General features: G+C 37.6%; 1 protein-coding gene and 1 pseudogene across 2 annotated transcripts in view; one reads left to right on the top strand and one right to left on the bottom strand.

The window, feature by feature from the left end:
• Positions 1-20,415, top strand: part of SGCD (sarcoglycan delta) — a 1,325,612-nt gene that overhangs the window by 516,404 nt on the left and 788,793 nt on the right. The window lies entirely within an intron of this gene.
• On the bottom strand, positions 683-17,998 carry LOC122742110 (annotated as a pseudogene).

Here is a 20,415-nt window from a genome sequence, read left to right on the forward strand (position 1 = left end):
CAAACACCAACCAGACTCGTAAATCCAAATAACAATTTTCATGGAGTTGAATATTGTTTTGATTACTTTTTCAAGTGTGAAATGAGTAAATTTTTGTTCAAACAGAAGCAGCATCTAGGAATTCTGGTACTTGGGTCCTAGGAGGTTAACAATGTGCATTATGAAAAAAAAACAAACCTGTACATTATTGTTTTTTTTAAAAATTTGTTTATTTTTAAGAAAGACCTCATGTTTTCTATTCCTGAGCTCATACCTACATCTAGTGGCCTTCTCTAGAGTACGTGGATATAGGGGCTGGGGAAGCGGGAAGGCTGGACACTGTCCCATGTACCCAACAGCACTTTGCCCCCTTATGCCAAGCATGCTTTCCAATTCAGATGTAAGTTAAGATGCTAAGACAAGAAAAAACCCACAATAGTCAGCAAAGGCAACCTATGAGATGTCATTGCCAAGAACAAGGGTCTCCTTGACTCCTAGCCAGAATTTCATCAATAAAGACTCCTTCCTAGGAAGTGGGAAAGTTGAAGTCACTAACTGATCTTGATACAGTAAACTGGGTACAAATAAAATCAGGATGGTTCATTTGGAGATAAATAAAGGTGCTGACATTAATTCAAGCCATCCCTGAAAATCTTAAATCCAAATCAGGTCCACCAGCTCCAACCTTTTTGTTGGCTTCTTTTTATCTGCTCCTCTCCAAGAAAAAAGGTTTAAAAAAATTCTTCACTGATTCTTCATTGCTTTCTACTCTTTCCCTTTTCTTCTACCCAGTCAGAGGTGGTTAGAGCTTAGTGGGAAAGAGGGTTGGCTCTTCTGGATGCATTTGGCACTTCAGGAGTGGGAACATGAATCCAATATAAGTAAGGAGGAAAAGTCGGGGGACTTAGAAGTTTAAAACTGAGAAGGTTTGTGAATGCAGGTAGTGTTTCATTTCATCTGGGGTAAAGGAGAAGTAGCTGCTCAACCAGTGAAGGGGCTTAGATCTGTGGAGGGGCTATAGGAGAAAAGGGACAAAACTGGTAAGATGAGGACAATGAAGACACTTCCACAGCCTGGCAGCGCAGAAACAACAAAAATGACTGTGGGGTCAGGTTATATCCCATGTCTAGCAAAAAGGAGAGTGATGTCTGGCTTGTGCTTCTGGTGGCTAATTCCTTTACTAGCAACAGAACTGCAGGAAGTCAAGAGATCCACAAATCTAGACCATCCAGTGGAGCTGTCACCAGTTCTGAAATCTGTTTCATTCACTGTCTTCATGCAAGGACTCTTGCCCACAAAGAGCCTGGGAGCTTTTAGAGAATTGTCCTGACTATGTGTCTGGTGGGAGAATGGCTGTCCAGAAGAGGAAAATAGAAACAGGAGAAGCTGTTGGACAGGCAATCTGGGGATCTCCTCCATTAGGCCGAATATGGAAGAATAGATACTTAACTGGGCATCAGCAGGTTATTGAACTTCAACTCCTAGGTAAACCTTTTGCCTTTTGTTTTATGAAGGATCCTCTCTTTGTAATAGTATCTAACAGGCCAGCTCACCTTATCACAGTTCTGTGCATTCTACTTTCTTTAATCCCATTCATCTGGGAACTGGAAGACAGACTCCCCATTCTTTTATTTAGAATATTTCAAATTTTCTTTCCTCAGTTACATGTAATAAAAAATTTTAGGGGACAGCTAGGTGGTACAGTGGATAACGCACCAGCCCTGGATTCAGGAAGACTTGAGTTCAAATCTAGCCTTAGACACTTGACACTTACTAGCTGTTTGACCCTGACCAAGTCACTTAACCCTCCTTGCCTCACCAAAAAACCCCGAAACAAAACAAAACAAACAAAACACACACACACAAACAAACAAACAAACAAACCATCTATTTTTGGTTTTGTTTTGTTGTTGGTGGTGGTGGTGGTTGTTTTCGTTGAGGCAATTGGGGTTAAGTGACTTGCCCAGGGTCACACGGCTAATAAGTATCAAGTGTCTGAGGAGGGATTTGAACTCAGGTCCTCCTGAATCCAGGACCAGTGTTCCATCCACTGCGCCACCTAGCTTCCCAGAAACTCATTTATTTTTTTTTATTTTTATTTTTTTTTTTTAGTGAGGCAATTGGGGTTAAGTGACTTGCCCAGGGTCACACAGCTAGTAAGTGTCAAGTGTCTGAGGCCGGATTTGAACTCAGGTACTCCTGACTCCAGGGCCGGTGCTCTATCCACTGCACCATCTAGCTGCCCCTGAAACCCATTTATTTTTAAAGCTCTGTGTTCCAAATTCTCTTCCTCCCTTCCTCCCCACCCCCCTCTCAAGAACTCAAGCAATTCAATATAAGTTACACATGTGTGGTCATGCAAAATACTTCCACATTAGCCCAGTTGCAAAATAAAACAAACAAAAAAAGATACCATCAGTTCTTTCTTTGTAGAAGGATTGCATTTTTCATGAGTTCTTCAGAGTTGTCCTAGATCATTGCATTATTGAAAATAACCAAATCGTTCACAGCAGATCATCTTACAATATTGCTGTTATTTTATATACAATACATATCACTTTGTGTCAGCTCATGTATGTCTCTCCAGGCCTTTCTTATAGCATCCTGCTCATCATTTCCCACAACACAATAGTGATCTGTCTCAATCTCATCCCACAATTTGTTAGGCCATTCCCCAATTGATGAGCATAACCCCAATTTCAATTTCAACTTTTTTTAAAATCTCTTTTAGGATACCAAACTAGCAGTGATATTGCTAGGTTGAAGAGTATGCATGATTTCATAGCCCTTTGGCCATAGTTCCAAATTGTTCTACAGAATGTTTGAAAGAGTTTGCAACTTTACCAAGAGTGTATTAATGTCTCATTTTCCCCATATCCCCTACAGCATTTGTCATTTTCCTCTGCTGTCCTAGTATCCAGTCCAAAAGATATAAGGTTGTACCCAGAATTGTTTTGACCTGAATCTCTCCAATCAATAGTGAATTAGAGCATTTTTTTATTATGGCTATCGGTGGCTTTGATTTTTCATCTGAAAACTTCATGTCTTTTTATCATCTATCAATTGACAAATGGCTCTCAATTTAACAAATTTGACTAATTTCTCTATGTGTTTGAGAACTGAGGCCAGTCAGACAAACTTGCTTCAATTTTTTTCACAGTTACTATTGCTAACTGTATTTCCCTCCACCCTATTCTCTCCCCTTGATATTTATTTTCTATCTTCTTTTACCCTCTCCCTCCTCAAAAGTCAAAATCCCCATGCTTTCCTTGCTTCCAGGCAATGATACGGTAGAACTCTTCTTTCTGAAGCTGCTCCAAGATGAAATGCCACAATTGGATTAGCCAGGAGCCTGGCGATGATTCTGTTTTGTAGGGCCAGTCAGGGGAGTGCTAGCCCCTACCTCCTGGTTTTTCCTCAGTGCTGTAGTCCTCTTTCATTTTCTCCCTCTTGCCTACTCACTCCTCTGAGGACCATCTCTGTCTGGTCTCTATAAACTATTTTTGATTATACTATTCATTTAGCACTCCTGATCTATTGCCTTGCATTATTATCTGTTCACTTATGAATCCTATCTTCACAACTAAATAGTGAAATCTCCTAAACAGACCCTTTCAACACTTCTGATACAGCCACCCAATGCATATATTTTAATAGACTGACTAAATTTCAATCTTGATAAGCTAGGCAAATTCCTTTAGAGTTTGAATGAGGTTGAGCTATCTTGGATCCTATGCAATGGGGGTTTAGTTCTCTATATACATCTAAATTATAGCACTAAAAAGCACTTTACCATTGGAAAACCTCCCAATGCTTCTTGAATATTGAGAACAGCTCTATATAAGAAATAGCAAGCTGGCAGATTTCCGAAAAGAAAAAAAAAATCAGGAAAGACTTACACAAACTGATACAGAATGAAATGAGCAGAACCAGGGGAACATTATGCACAGAAATGGCAATATTGTATGATGAACAACTGTGAATGACCAATCTATTCTCAGCAATGTAATGATCCAAGACAATCCCAAATGACACATGACGAAAAATGCTATCTGCCTCTAAAGAAAGAACTGATGGCATCTGAATATAGACTAAAGCATACTATTGTCTTTCTTTTCCTTTCTTTCTTTTTCTTTCTTTCTTCTTCCTTCCTTCCTTCCTACCTTCATTCTTTTCTTTCTTCCTTTTTCTTTTTCCTTTTTTTCTTTCTTGTTTTTCCCACACAGACACAAAATGACTAATATGGAAATGTTTTACATCATTGCACATGTATAGCCCATATACATATGATAGTATTAGGAAGAGAAGGAGGAACAAAATTTGGAACTCAAAACTTAAAATAATAATAATTTTTATGTGTAATTGGGAAAAATAAAATTAAAAATTACATCTCTATAATCTTTCCTCTTTTGACGAATTGAGATTTTTTTCTTATCCTTTAAAGTCCAACTCAGGTCAAATGTCACCTTCTCTATGAGGCTTTTTTCTGATTTCCTTATCCTCAGAATTTACCTAGCAATTTGTTTTGTAAGAATTTAAAGCATGTGTAATCTGTTATTCTGTACATTGTAATTATCTCTGTGTATGTTTTAATCCACTACTAGATCAATCACGACTTCTGAAGCTTTATAAATCTCCTAGCACTTTACCTAAACTTGAATCTTACTTGCTGATTCATTTCTGGGATGAGGCATTTGCATGGAAAGTGATTTTACATCTCATATGCTTCCTCTCTAAACTATAAGGTCTCTGCGGGCAGAGATCATCTTTTAATGTCTTTAACCCTTTGACCATGCCTAATATAGACTTTACCCATCTTGGGTTCATTCATTCTTTTCTTTATTTATCATGCATTTGTTAAACACCTCTCATGGACCAGGCACAGTGCTAGGTACTGAGTATACAAAGAACAACAACAAAGATACTTGTATTATACAGAGGTTTATATCCATTTTTTAAACTTACTATTTTTTATATCTCTTACAATGTCTACTTGCTGTATTCCCCTTATAACATATATATATATGTCTATGTTTATATATATATACACACATAGATGCATATATTTATACACACAAACATATACACACACAGAGTAGACCAAAAGACACAAAATGTTCTAATGTTTAAATAACATTTTGAAAATTATTTTTTTTTCTATTTCATATGTATATATACACTATATATTATGCTATGGTATCATAAATTTAAAAAAATAAAGGAGTTATTAAATATTGAAACTCCTTTGTGACTTCTTGACTTTTGGGCCACCCTTTATATATACATATATACAGATATATATACACACACCACGCATATCTTTTCCCCAGAGGGGGAAATGTAATTTGGCAAAAACTAGCCAATGAATTGAAAACAAATCTGGCTATCTGATTTTATTCAAACAACTATGATAACTAAAAAATTCATAAAATACTTGCATATTGATCTACCAAAGCACACCAAATCCTTGTATAGACTCTGTTATATTCTTTTCCTTAATGAAATAAAGAACAACTTACATAGCTTGGAGGAGTATTCAGTGTACGTGACTAGGCCATCCCAATAATAAAAATGACAGTAATTCCACTTTAAATTATATAACTACCAAGTTACAAAGATAATACCTTTTATAACCTGGTAAAATAATACTATGATTCACTTGAAAAAAACAAAAGATCAAGGGAAAATATCAAGCAAAATGGTGAAAATGGTAGGCACAAAGGGATAATCACATTTCCGTACCTCAAACTATATTATAACACAGCAGTCATCAAAACCACCTGATTTTAGTCTAAAAATAGAGACATAGATGAATGGGACTGATTAGACAATGGAGAAGCAGAAACAATGAAATTCAGTAACCCAATATTTGATAAGATGGAAAACATAAATTACTCTGGTGGATAGGAAGTCTTTAAAAATTGCTGTGAAAATTGCAAAATAGTATAGCCACCCCTTCATAGAGATAGGAGATCCACAGATATTACACATGGTGCATATTTTCAGATTTGTCCCTACATATTGATTAGTTGTGTTTTTTTCTCTTTTTTTTGTCTTTAAAATAATATTTGTTATATGGGCTGACTCTTTGGGAAGAGTAAGGGAAAAAGTACTGGGGACAATATGATGTTATAAAATACAAAATGTGGCATCATGAAATATTGCACACCCATCATCCCCTACCTCTATAAAGAAGCGAGGTGCCTTCTATTTCATTATGGAGACAGAGAGCCTTGAGGTAGGGTGACCAATTAGTTTGTTATTACAAATGTCTATACTTCCTTTCCTCTTATTCTTTTCTATACCCTCTGCAATCTAGCTTCCAGTACCATAATTCAACTAAAACTCTTCAAAGTCACCAATAATATATATAAATATATATACACACACATATATATAAATATATACACACACACACACACACACGTGTGTGTGTGTGTATGTATCGGGGCAATGAGGGTTAAGTGACTTGCACAGGGTCACACAGCTAGTTAGTGTCAAGTGTCTGAGGCCAAATTTGAACTCAGGTCCTCCTGAATCCAGTGCCAGTGCTTTGTCTACTGTAACAGCTAGCTGCCTTCCAAATAATCTCTTAATCTACAAATCTGATGACTCTTTTTCAGTCCCCATCTTTATTGACCTCTATACAATATGTGTCACTGTGAACCCCTCTCTGGCATCTCATTATGTCATCCCTTGTTTTTCCCACTTGTATGACAGTTCCTTCTCAGTTTCATTTGCAGGATCTTCACTGGTGTCATGCATACTTTACCATAGAACTTTCCTGGACCTTCTTCGCTTTTCTCTCTAGTCTCTCACTTGGTCATCTCATCTTAGCATAGTGCCTGACACATAGTAGGTGCTTAAGAAAAAAAATATTGACTGACTGACTTAGTAAATCATAGGCTTTTAGATCTAGATAGAAGAGACTTTAGAGCCCTTTAGAGGCCTTAATATTTTATAGAAAAGCAAAGTGAGGCCCAGAGTTGAGGTGATTTGCTTCTTGTCACATAGGAAGTAAGTATCAGAGGAATGATTTAAATCCAGATCCTCTGACTACAAATGCAGTTTGCTACAATAGTTCCTCCTAATATGCTTTAAGGAGCTGCCAGAAACATATAGAAGTTAAAAAATTTTACAAGGCCAAGCAATTCATATGTTTCAGAAGCAAGATTTGAACTTCTGTCTGATTCCAAGCCCCAAACTCTATTTACTACTCAATAAAATAGGGATAATAATAGCAACTACCTCCCAGAGTTGTTGTGTATATAACATAAAATATGTGTAGAATACTTTGCAAACCTTAAATACTATCTAAATGTCAGCTATCATTATTATTAATTAATATTTTTATATTACTCTACAATGACTCCATCCAAAAGACAGAAGAATCTAGTAATTTTCAGAAGCTATAACTTGTCACTACTCAATGAGACTGCCTCACTCAGTTGACTCAAACACTGTTTGCTTTGCCAGCTTTTGTGTGGTGAAGCTGAAAATGTTGTGAAACGACTGAGACTTGAAAAAAGAAAACAACACTTTAATGAGAGAAACTTCTCCAAGCATATGGTCCTGAAAAAGAATCTGCTTCAACTGGCTAAGAGGGGTGGGAGTGGAGGATGTGGTATTTCTCAAAAACAGAGAATGAATAAGTAACAGAAATGTGTCTGGCGTCTGTATCTTTTCACTGCTGGCCCAAGGCTCTTGACATGATACCAATATGGTGGCAACAGACAGGGAATATAAAATATGTAGCAATTCTCACTGCCCTTTTCAATCAAGAACCATCACCTGTCTGATCAAAAATCTTTTCACACTAGTCTGCCTGGATGCCTACAATTTCTATTCTTTTATCAGGGTAAAGGCACTTACTTTATCTACCAAGTAGAATACCTTAGGTTGAATCAGTTTATGGACACATACTATAAGAGGGAAAAAGGCCCTAAGGGGAATGAGATGAGAGGAAACTAAGTTTTACAGGGTGTGAGGGAGGAGAGAATTTAGAAAATGAGGCCCCAGTAGAATGTTAGTTCCTTGACGTCAGGGGTTATCTTAGTCAGTCAGTCAGTCTGTCTGTCTGTCTGTCTGTCTGTCTTTCTTTCTTCCCCCTGCCCTCTCCAGTTTGCTTTTATATTCTTGTATCTATGTTGCCTAACATGGTGCCTTGCTAGGTTGTTGTGGTGGTGGTGGTGGTGGTGGTATAGTGATGGCGCTACTTTTGTTTGTTTGTTTGTTTTTTATCAGAACATTAATTTTCATTAACAAAGCAATCTCCTATTGAGGAATTTCTTCCATTAATGAAGATTGGCACCTAACCAAGGTGACTGGCACATAATAGGAGCTTACTAAATGATTCTAGATTAACTAACATTTCTTTAACTTCTGGTGTTACTGCCTCGCGATACTGAAAGATTAAGTAACTTGTCTAGAATCATGTAGCCTGTACGGGGCCAAGATTTGAGCCTAGATATTCTTTCTTACTTACTTTCTTTCTTTTTTTTTGCAGGGCAGTGAAGGTTAAGTGACTTTCCCGGGGTCATACAGCTAGTTAAGTGTCAAGTGTCTGAGGCTGGATTTTTTTTTCTTTTTCTTTTTCTTTTTTTTTTTTAAGCAACAAACATTTATTTTATTTTTTCCAGTTACATGTAAGGGTAATTTTCAACATTCATTTTCATAAGATTTAGAGTTCCAAATTTTTCTCCCTCCCTTTCCTCCCCCCTCCACAAGATCACAACTAGGTTATATATGTACAATCCACAAGTGTTCTTTTTATCAGTTCTTTCTATGGGGGTACATAGTAAGCTTCTTCATTAGTTCCTTGGGATTGTCTTGGATCTTTGCATTGCTGAGAGTAGTTAAGTCATTCACAATTGCTCACTGAACAATACTGCTGTCACTAGGCACAAAGTCCTCCCAGCTCTGCTCACTTCACTATACATCGATGTTCATTAGTCTTTCCAGGTTTTTCAGGGATCATCCTGTTTGTCATTTCCTGTAGCACAAGACCATTCCACTACAACCATAGAGCTCAGCTTTTTCCATCATTCCTCAATTGATGAATATTCCCTTGATTCTCAATTCTTAGCCTCCACCAAGATTTCCTATAAATATTTTTTGTGCAATTTTTCCCCCTTTCCTCTTTTTCATGATTACTATTGTTAACTGTTTCCCTTCCCCCTGGTATTTATTCTATTATCCATCTTCTTTCATCCTATCACTCTTCAAAAGGGATTTGCTTCTGTCTGTCTCCTCCCCTACTCTGCCCTTCCTTCTTTTGCCCCTCTCTCTTTATCCCCTTCCCCTCTTATTTCCCTGCAGGGTTAGAGAGATTACTCCACCCAATTGAGTGTGTAAATTAGTCCCTCCTTGAGCCAATTCTGGTGAGTGTTAGGCTCATTTACTGCCCAGATTAAATAGATTACTCTACCTAGTTGGGGGTGTGTGTGTGTTAGTCCCTCCTTGAGGCAGCTCTGATTAGTTTAAGGTCTTTGAGCCTTTTCTGATGAGTGTGAAATTCATTTACTGCCTTGATCCTCTCCCATCTCTTCCCCCACTCCATAAGCCTTTTCCTGTTTTTTTCATGTAGGATTTCACCTCTACCCTTCCCCCTCCCCCAGTTCATTCCCATTATCCCTCAATTTAACCCTAAAGATGTCATCACCTAGCTAGGTGACACAGTGGACAAAGCATCACCCCTGGACCCAGGGGGATCCCAGCCAAAACCCGGCCTCAGACACAAGACAGTCACCCACTGTATGACCCCAGGTATGTCCCCTAGCTCCAATTTTTTTATGGTTCTCTAGGTTCTTGTATTTGAATTGCCAGTTCAGGTCTTTTCATCACAAATATCTGAAAGTCTTCTTTTTCATTATAGTCCCATTTTTTCTGCTGAAAGATTATGCTGAGTTTTGCTGGATAGGTGATTCTTGGTTGTAATCCCATTTCCTTTGCCCTCTGGAATATCATATTCCATGCCCTCCCGTCCTTTAATGTAGAATCTGCTAGATCTTGTGCTATCCTGACTGGGGCTCCACAGTGCTTGAATTCTTTCTTTTTGGCAGCTTGCAATATTTTCTCCTTGACCTGAGAGCTCTGGAATTTGGCTATAATATTCCTAGGAGTTTTTCTTTTGGTATCTCTTTCTGGAGGTGATTGTTGGATTCTTTCAATTTCTGTTTTAGCTTCTTCCAGAATTTCAGGGTAATTTCCCCTGAGAATATCTTGGAAGATCATGTCTAAGCTCTTTCCTTGATCATGGTTTTCAGGTAGACCAATAATTTTCAAATTATCTCTCCTAGACCTATTTTCCAGGTCAGCAGTTTTTCCCAGAAGGTATTTCATGTTGCCCTCTATTTTTTTATTCATTTGGATTTGCTTTATTTTGCCTTGGTTTCTCATAAAGTCACTGGCTTCCATTTGTTCAATCCTCATTCTTAGGCAATTATTTTCATCAGAGAGCTTTTGTACCTCCTTTTCCATTTGGCCAATTTGACTTTTCAAGCTGTTGCCTTTTTTCTCATGTCTTTCCTGCATCTCCCTCATTTCTCTTTCCATTTTTTTCCTCTACCTCTCTAACTTTATCTTCAAAGTCCTTTTTGAGTACCACTATGGTCTGAGACCAATTCATATTTTTCTTGGAACCTTTAGATATAGGGGCCCTGATATTGACATCTTCCTCTGAGGGTGCACCCTGGTCTTCCTTGTTACAGAAGAAACTTCCTATGGTGCTCACCTTTCTCTGTCTGCTCATCTTGCCTTTCTTTTACTTGACTTTTAGCTCCTTAAAGTGGGGCACTGTTTCCAGGCTTCAGTATCCTAAGCTTAAGAAGTCCCAGGTGGTATGATTTAAGGAGAATCAGGTTCTTCACTCACCTGACCTGTTCCCTGGTCCGTAGATGACCCCAGACCAACTTGCTAATCAACCAGCTTTGTGTGTTGTGGTTGTCAGCTCCTACGAGCCTGTGCCCCTCCCAGACATGAGCCAGTGCTACTCAAGCCTACCTCCTGGTTCCCTGCAGGGGTTCTGCCTCAGCACCAGCATAGACCCCTATAGTCTCTCCCCTGCCAAGGGCTCAGCCCTCTCACCACACTGTGAACTTAGCTCCAGACGACACTGGTGCTTCAGATGATTCAGAGGCTCTGGGGGTCTCCTTCTCTGGTGAGGCCTTCCTGGGACTGGATCTGTGTCTGGGTGACTGTGGGCTTGGGCTTGACTCCTTGATCAACACAACAGCTCCCGCCTTTTGACCTTCTAAGCTGTCCTTGGTTAGAACATGATTTCAGGACATTCTTCTGTGAGTTTTGCTGCTCCGGGCATTTTTCTATGGTGTTATTTGGATGTTTTTGGAGCAATCGTGTCCTAAGTTCGAGAGCTCACTGCCTTTCCTCTGCCTTCTTGGCTCCACCCCGGAAGTCTGAGGCTGGATTTGAACTCACACCCTCCTGAATCCAAGGCCAGTACTTTATCCACTGTGCCACCGAGCTGCCCCCTGAACTCATATATTCTTAATCTCAAGGCCAGCACTCTATTTGTAACGTCAAATAACCTTTTCCACAGATGGTCATTAAAAATTGCTTGATTGAATCAGATCAAGTCAAATCCTCTATGATGTAATAGAGCAAAGCTTCTTAAACTGTATTTCCTGTAACTGAATGTGGGGGCCTCAATAAATTTGACCAAAGTAAAAGGTTGTATATATCTTTTTTATATACCTATATACCCAGTCGTGTGTTTGTGCTATACTGCTGAAATTTTTCCACTTGTGACCCCTTCCCCCCAAGAAATTTTGGGTTAGTAGGTATATAAAATAGATATAAAAATTAAATATTTACTCTAAATTTTTTGCCAAATTCAGACTCCATATGGAGTCACAAACCACAGTTGAAGTAGTTTTGGTATAGAGGGCAAAATTAGGGCCTTCATCATCTATGTGAAGGGGGTAATAGAAACCTGAACACTGTATAGATGGCATATCTTCAGTAGAGGGGCAACCAGGACAAACTTTGCCTGCTCCATGATGCCTAGTAAACCTATGAAATGGTGTTAGTCATATTGGAGGGGGCACAACAAAAGGGTCTTGACAATTTAAACTGTGAATGCTTTGACAAAGAATATTTTTGTTAAAATAGGAAAATCACATTTCTTTTGTAGCAAATTGTTATTATCAAGAGTTTGTTGATTCACAAATAAAACATTTTTCTTGTGTTCTCTGTCTTGCCTTGCTCTGTGAAGTTGTTTGAGAACTTGCCTACTTCCCTTTTTATTTATTTAAATCATCTTTCAGAAAGAAATTCTTGGCTTAACAGTTTTCAAAAGTCAAGAGATGTAGATTAAAATAAACATCTTTGAATTTCTTACCAAAGGGTATATGTAAGTTCACAAACATTCCTTGGTAGCAGATGGTTAAAATTATTATTGAGCATTTCCATAGCATTTAATGTTTGGAAAGAATGTCATGATCCACTATTAATTTAGACTTATTCACTCCTACTGGGGAGATACCACTGTTGTATATATAATTTGAACAACATCCATGACTCTATAGACCTTAATATTAAACACAGACTTGGTTCGTTTTATGAGTGGTAAGTGTCAAGTTTCAGGAAGTTAAGTCATTTGACTTATCAGAAAACTAATGGCAGGATTAATACTAAATCCCTAAAATAATAATTAGTGGTAGTTGGTTAGTGTCTAACAAAGGCATAGTAATAACCCAATTAATAGGCCTTTGTATTTTGTTGGAAATATTCTTTTAAAATAATACATTCTGAAGGACATGGGTATAAATATTGTGCCAAAAACATATATCATCATTATTATATTCACATAGAATTTTCTAGTTTCAAAGCCTTTTAATTCATATTGTTGGCACAGTAGAAAAGAGCCCTGGATTTTGAGTCTCAGACTCTGGGTAGAGAACCTAGGTTTAAATCTAATTTGTGTCACTTACTACTTGTATGATTCAGGGCTAGTCATTTCAGTGTTCAAGGCTTCTGTTTCTGTATTCGTACAATGAGGCAGACAATTGACCCTAAAAGTTTCTTCTAAGACTAAACATATGATATTCAGGACACCCCCATATGTCAAGCAAGACAGATAGCAATATCTCCTTACTCTTCTCTAAAATAGGAAAATTGGACCAGATGGACTCTTAGGGTCCTCTGCAGTGTTAAATCTAGAAGCTTATGGATCCTTACTTTATATATGGGGAAGTGCCACTGAGAGATTGAAAAACCATAGTCATATGAGTAAATGTCTCAATCAGATTTCAAATCTAGATCTCAGGACTTCAAGTTCAATTCTTTTTCTAATCCACCATCATACACCTTGTGTGTATGGGTGGTGGTGGTGTTCAATTGTTTCAGTTTTGTCTGACCCATTTGAGGTTTTTCTTAGCAAAGACACTGGAGTGATTTGCTGTTTTCTTCTCCAGCTCATTTTACAAATGAGGAAACTGAGGCAAACAGTGTTAGGTGACTTGCCCAAGATTACACAGCTAGAGAATGTCTGAAATCAGATTTAAACTGAGGAAGATGACTCCAAGCCCAGCACTCTATGCCACCTCCCTCCCCTGTGCCCCTTTGGATAGGTTAAACTTTTATATTCTATAGATAAACAATAGAAATAAACAAAAACCTATAGAAAATATAGTCTTCCTGTAATCACTTTTTGTAATTCTCTTTTCTGATATTGAATAAAAGTGTTGAATCCTTACTTTAGTGAAGTTATAGATGCATACAGCAGCAGGACATGAATCTGCTCTTCTTTCTTTGTTTCTTTGTTTGTTTCTTTGTTTCTTTGTTTCTTTGTTTCTTTCTTTGTTTCTTTGTTTCTTTCTTTGTTTCTTTCTTTGTTTCTTTGTTTCTTTCTTTGTTTCTTTCTTTGTTTCTTTGTTTCTTTCTTTCTTTCTTTCTTTCTTTCTGTATTTATGTTTTGTTTTCTCCAGTCTGGACATTTGACTTTATTAGTAATGGGAAATCCTTGTGCTGAAATCTCCTCCAGCAATGCAGATTGGCATCAGCTCTGCAAGTTACAGTCTTAGAGTTGCCCAGGCCATTAAAACTTTAAGTGATGGGCCAACAGTCCCATAGCTAGGATATGTCAGTGGCAGGATTTGAACTTAGTAATGCATGACTCCCAACTTGATTCTCTGAAGTACCACTCCATCCTGCCTTTTCAAATAACTTTTCTCAATGGTATAGGTATTGTGAAAAGGTAGTATATTGTAATGAATAGAGACCTCGTCTCATAATTAGAAAGCTATGCAGTTAAGTCCTTCCTCTGACACATGCTGGCTGTGTGACCATTGGCAAATTACTTAAATTTCAGTATCTCAGTGGATTCTCTAAGACTATACATTGTAAGGAAGGTAATCTGCATAGGAGGAGGGAGTTTCCTCAGTGGGAGGTCCCACTTCCAATGGGCATGAAAAACAGCTCTGGTCCCTTCACATTGACAGGGCTTTATTTTTTCCATTAACCATCTCAGAAACCATCTTAAGAATTACTCAGCAAACACAGTAGACCCTCTTGGAAAGGCAGGGAATACATAAAAAGTTCTGCTCAATTATATCTTTAAAATGAATTATTGCTGTGGACTACTTGAAAAATTAGCACCACCTCCCTAATCTACTATATGTTAACATTGCATATGGGTTGTCTGAGTCAGGATTCCTAACATATTTGTTAAGCTATGGAGAAATATGGTTTTCAGTTTCACACAGAAACTTTGCCACTATATTATTTGTTGTCTATAGTTATTGATCACCTTGAATACTATTTTACTCACCATTCTGGGAGGCTGATAAAGAATATTATTTATTTAAGTATGTGTATGTATATGTGCATATATATGCATGTATAAATATAAACACATACATGCACATTTAAATATACATGTGCATGATATATACATATGCATATGTGTATATTTATAGGTCTGTATATATGTATAAATATGTCTCTGTGTGTCTGTATCCTTTGAGAAGGCACCTCCTTCATTTCATTGTAGATATAAGAGAATATGAATATAGAGGATGGCATAGAGTATGAGACTTTGGGAATGTATTAGTTATTTTCCTGAACTTCTTTTCTCTTTTTCTCTTCTTCAATGTTATGAGATTTCTTGGTTTGATGAAGGGCTTATATCATCAGATTTAGGTGATTTCAAAGCAAAAAATATCAATACAATTTTGTTTTTAAAAGTCCTCCAAGAACAAAGAGAATTAAATCCACTCTGGCGCAGGAGAATAGCAGTGGAAGACTCTCTCATTAGCTCCTATTGCTAGTGTTAGTGAAGAAGGATTTGTGAATATTTCAGTCAGATATGAGGCAGCTACTCCAATGTCTTTTTTTTTAAAGGCTTTTGGTCTGTAGATCTTTTCATCTTCTTGTGATATGACTGATCAACATATTAATCCTTGCTTCAATACAGATTCCAAAAACAGTCAGAAGGCAAGAGAGATTAAAATAGTATAACCCTTGGCTAAAATCACAGTTAGTGATTTCAGTAATCCTTGGTATCCTTGCAAACACTAAGCAAAAATAATTGTTCCAAGTTTACAAGGGTCCTTTTTTAAATAAATAATTTTGTTTATTGGTCAAACAGTATAAACTTTCAGATACTGTGGATGAAGGAATAGTTACAAAGATTATCAAATAGCTTAAATAAAAAAAATACACAATGGTAACCTTCTAAATTAGAAGTTGTTAACTGGGGACTGAAATAACCCAAAGGGAAGGAAAGGACAGAGTTAATACAATGGGTTTATGAATTTATATGTGTAAAAATATTGGAATTTTAAGCTTTACTTAGCTCAAAAAATGTAATATGATTTTGTATTATTAATAAGCAAAATGAGGATTTTATATTATAAATTTTACAGATAAGCAAACATATCTTCTAAAGACTGAATAAATATCTGACTCATACAAATGCTACTTCTATTTTTTTTTCAAGGATTGTTTGGTGCTGTTGTAATCTAAGAAAAATAGTATTCGTTTTATCTTTTTAAATTCATATTGATATTTTTAAAAATTTTCAAATTGCATAAAATTACCTTGTGTGTCTCTCCCTTCCAGAGAGGCATACCTGATAACAAAGCTTTTTAAAAGAAAAGCAAAAGTGGAAGAAAAGAAAAAAAATTAATCCAAACCAATCAGTTGGTATATATGTGCATACGAGCATGCATATGTATGTATGGATATGCAAATAGACACACAACATACACATATACTAAGATGTGTGCATGTATGCACATGCATGAATACACACATACATGCACATACATACATATGATCTGACAATATATGGAAGTGAGGGGCAGAAGTGGCTTGTGATGTTATTTCTTTGTGTATATGCTTGAGCTTTGTAATTTTGCAATGTTCATCTTTAATTGTTCTGGGTTATTCTTCTTTCCAGGCATATAGTCCAGTAGATAGAATACCAGGCCTGGAGATAGTACTGTGCCAGTAGTCAGGAAGACCCAAGTTCAAATCCAGCCTCAGAGAATTACTGTTTGCCTCAGTTTCTTCATCTGTAAAATGAGCTGGAGAAGGAAATGTAAACCACTGTAGTATTTTTTTTTTGTAGGGCAATGGGGGTTAAGTGACTTGCCCAGGGTCACACAGCTGGTAAGTGTCAAGGATCTGAGGCCGGATCTGAACTTGGTTCCTCCTGAATCCAGGGCCAGTGCTTTATCCACTGTGCCACCTAGCTGCCCCCACTGTATTATTTTTGCCATGAATATCACAGAAAATATCATGAAAAGTCAGAAACAGCTGAAACTGACTAAATGACAACAATTCTTTCCATTTATACTGTAGTAATTGCGTCTATTGTGTTTTTTAGTTGTTCTACTTAACTTCATTTTGCATCAGTTCATTTAAGTTGTCCCATGTTTCTCTAAAGTAATTATTTTTGTTGTTTCTTATAGCACAATGATATTCCATTACAATTATGTGCCATAATTTTTTTAGCCATTCCCCTAATCAATAGGCATCTAAGACTTCCTTTCTATTTCGTTGCTACCCACCCCAACCCCCGTGCACACACACACACAGTTGTTTTTTTTTGTTTGTTTTTTTGTTTTTTGGTGAGGCAATTGGAGTTAAGTGACTTGCCCAGGGTCACACAGCTAGTAAATGTCAAGTGTCTGAGGCTGGGTTTGAACTCAGGTTCTCCTGAATCCAGGGCCAGTGCTTTATCCACTGTGCCATCTAGTTGCCCCACACACAGAGTTTTGTATGTATAAGATGTGTATACACACACACACATATATACATATACATACACATATGTATAAACACAAATGCACATGCATGCATGTACAGATATACATACATATATGTATGTGTATATATATTTTCTTTTGAGAGAGTCTCAGTCTACTGAAATCTCTAGGAATGGCCATTTTATTCTTTACATCTTGGTCTGTGCCACTGTAGTAGCTTTTTATGGTCAAATTAATTTTTGTTGTTGTATGACCAATTTCTAGCCGATTTCTTGACTTTATTCATTATATTAAAGTTGGGCTCTGTTCACCTGTGAGGGGAAGTACTATCACAAGCTTCAGGCTTTGTGTGTGTGTTGTGTGCATTGCTGTTTTCAGAGTTAGTTGTAGGGGGTCTGCAAAATGTTGATGCTTCCCACATAATGTGATCTGGGGCAAGGGGTGTAGTGACTGCTGTCCTGGTCAGCACTCCAGTCTTTATCTAAGAAGGGCCCTTGCTCTCCTGTAGCCACACCTGCTAGTGATCTTATTTGCCTTGGAAATGCAATGAGGGCCCCTGCTCATCTGTGACCAACCACAAGTGGTCCTTTCAGCCCAGGATCTGCAGCCCAGAACTATGAATGTGGCAATAGGGTTATTAATTAGTACCAGGTACACCGAGTACTAGCAAAGGATCTCCTGTAATCGATTTCTTACCAGTTATCTCTGGGCTGAAAGTTCTTGAAGCTGCTCCTGCTCCTGCTGCTATCCCAGTTACCTCCAAGGCCCACCCCTGGTGCTGCTGTCATGCTTAGGCTGACTCACACCCCAGTATCACAGAACTTTCCTGCCAATCTCCTAAGTTGTCTTAGGTTGGAAAAGTGTCTCCCTCCTTGTTGGTTTTGCTGCTCCTAATTTTTATTTGAAGAGTTATTTTAAAGTTGTATGGAGGCAAATGTTGGGAGAGTTCAGCTGTGTGCCTGCCTGTCCTCTGCCATCTTGGTTCTATCCTCCATATAAGTTATTTTCATGCTTTATGCCTTTCAAAATAAAAGTAATTTTAAGAGTTGTTTAGTGGCAATCATGACACTAGAAAATAGGACAGCCTTTACACTTGACTCCCCAAGAAGCTATCAGAGAGAGCATCTGTGTTAGTACTCCTAGGGGTCAACATAGTTGTAAGATGCCTGTAGAAGAAAGGTTAAGTAAAGGTTAAGAAGAAAGTTACTAAAATGCATAAAGTATGATGTTATCATGAATTGTCAATTAAACCCTTTTGTTATAAATTGGAATCCAGAATACATAGAGAATTAAAAATATTACATTTAAATTCATCGTTAATTATATAACATCTAATGTTAAATAATCACAGATTTAGAAGGGGCTTCATAGGTCATCTCATCTAACTAGGAATTCTTTTTAAAAACTTTTTGCAAATGTTACTAATTTAGATTCTCCTTAGAGACCTCTAGTCATAGAGCAATCACTGCTTTGGGATGAGGTCAATTCCTCTTTTGGATAGCACTAATTGTGTTATTCAATCATTTTCATTCATGTCTGACTATTCTTGACCCCATTTGGGGTTTTCTTGGCAAAGATATTAGAGTGGTTTGCCATTTCTTTCTCCAGCTCATTTTACAGATGAGAAAACTGAGGAAAATATGGTTAAATGATTTACCCGCGGTCATACAGCTAATAAGTGTCTGAGACTGGACCTGAACTCAGGAAGAGGAATCTTCCTGACTACAGGCATCTTACCCTTTTCACTGCATAACTTAGTTGCACTGTTTAGTAGGCAACATTTCCTAATGTTGAGCCTAAATCTGCCTCTGCATCTTCCACCCATTCCTCTTTGTTCTGTTTTCTTTGGCCAAGCAAAACAAGTCCAAGGGCTTTTTAATACAACAACCTTCAAATAAATAAAGATATTACTTCTTGACTAAATCTTGTCTCTAGGTTAAATATACTTATTTCCTTCAATTGCTTTTCATGTGACATGAACTCAAGGTCATTTGCTATCCTGATGGTTCTCTCTCAGATTCTCTCTAACTTCCAATATTTTTTTCCTAAATGATAGTGTCCAGCAGTATACAACAGTTTGGATGGGGGCAGGAGTATCAATTTGGCCCACTTTCGGGACACTATGTCTCTCTTGATGCTATCTAAGCTTGAATTAGCTTCTTTTGGCAGACTTCTTGAAAAGCTGACCCATATTGTAAGTGTGGTCCCCTAAAATAATAGCAATGATTAAGAATAAGAATTGGAATAATGTAGTAAGTGGTATTTATTTAGTGCTTTAAGGTTTGTGAAGTGCTTAACTCATTTAATCCTCACAACAATCTTATAAAATAAGGGTTCATATTATCCTTATTTTATGTTTAAGGAAATTAAGGAGAAAAAGTTAAGTGATTTGCCAGGGGCCAGATCTCTACTCTCTGAGGCAGGATTTTAAATTAGGCTTTCCAGACTCTTCCCTACTCCTTATTTCTGAACCTTCTGCAGTTTTTGACACTGTTGAAGACCTTCTACCCTTTAATTGTGTCTTCTCTCTAGGTTTTTGGAACATCACTCTCTTCTGGTTCGACTACCTATCTGACCACACCTTCGCTTTTTCCTTTGTTGAATCCTCTTCCTGGTATGCCCTCTAACCCTAGAAGTCCCAATGGGTTCTGACCTGGGCCGTCTTCTCTTTCTATACTACTTCATTTGATGATCTCATTTTCTCCCATGGATTAAATGACCATTTCTCTGCTGATGTTCTTGAATTTGCCTGACCTGTACTGACCTCTTTGCTGCCCTCCAATCTTGAATCTCCAAATGCCTTTCAGACCGCTCAAACTAGATGGAGATACCCAGTAGAAATCTTAAATATATTTCCAAAACAGAACTCACTATCTTTGCCCTTAAACCTTCCATCTTTCCTTTGTATTACTTTTTAAAATTTTATTTATTTATTTTTTTGGTGAGGCAATTGGGGTCAAGTGACTTGCCCAGGGTCACACAGCTAGTAAGTGTCAAGGGTCTAAGGCCAGATTTGAACTCAGGTCCTCCTGAATCCAGGGCTGGTGCTCTAGCTACTGTGCCACCTAGCTTCTCCCCTTTGTATTACTTTTAATGGCAGCACAATCTTCCCAGTCCCTCAAGCTTGTAACCTAGGTGTCATCCTCGACTTTGCACTATTTCTCATCGCCCATCATTGATCTGTTGCAAAGGTTCCTCATTGCAC

Source organism: Dromiciops gliroides, chromosome 2 (assembly GCF_019393635.1).
Source record: "Dromiciops gliroides isolate mDroGli1 chromosome 2, mDroGli1.pri, whole genome shotgun sequence".
NCBI lineage: Eukaryota > Metazoa > Chordata > Mammalia > Microbiotheria > Microbiotheriidae > Dromiciops > Dromiciops gliroides.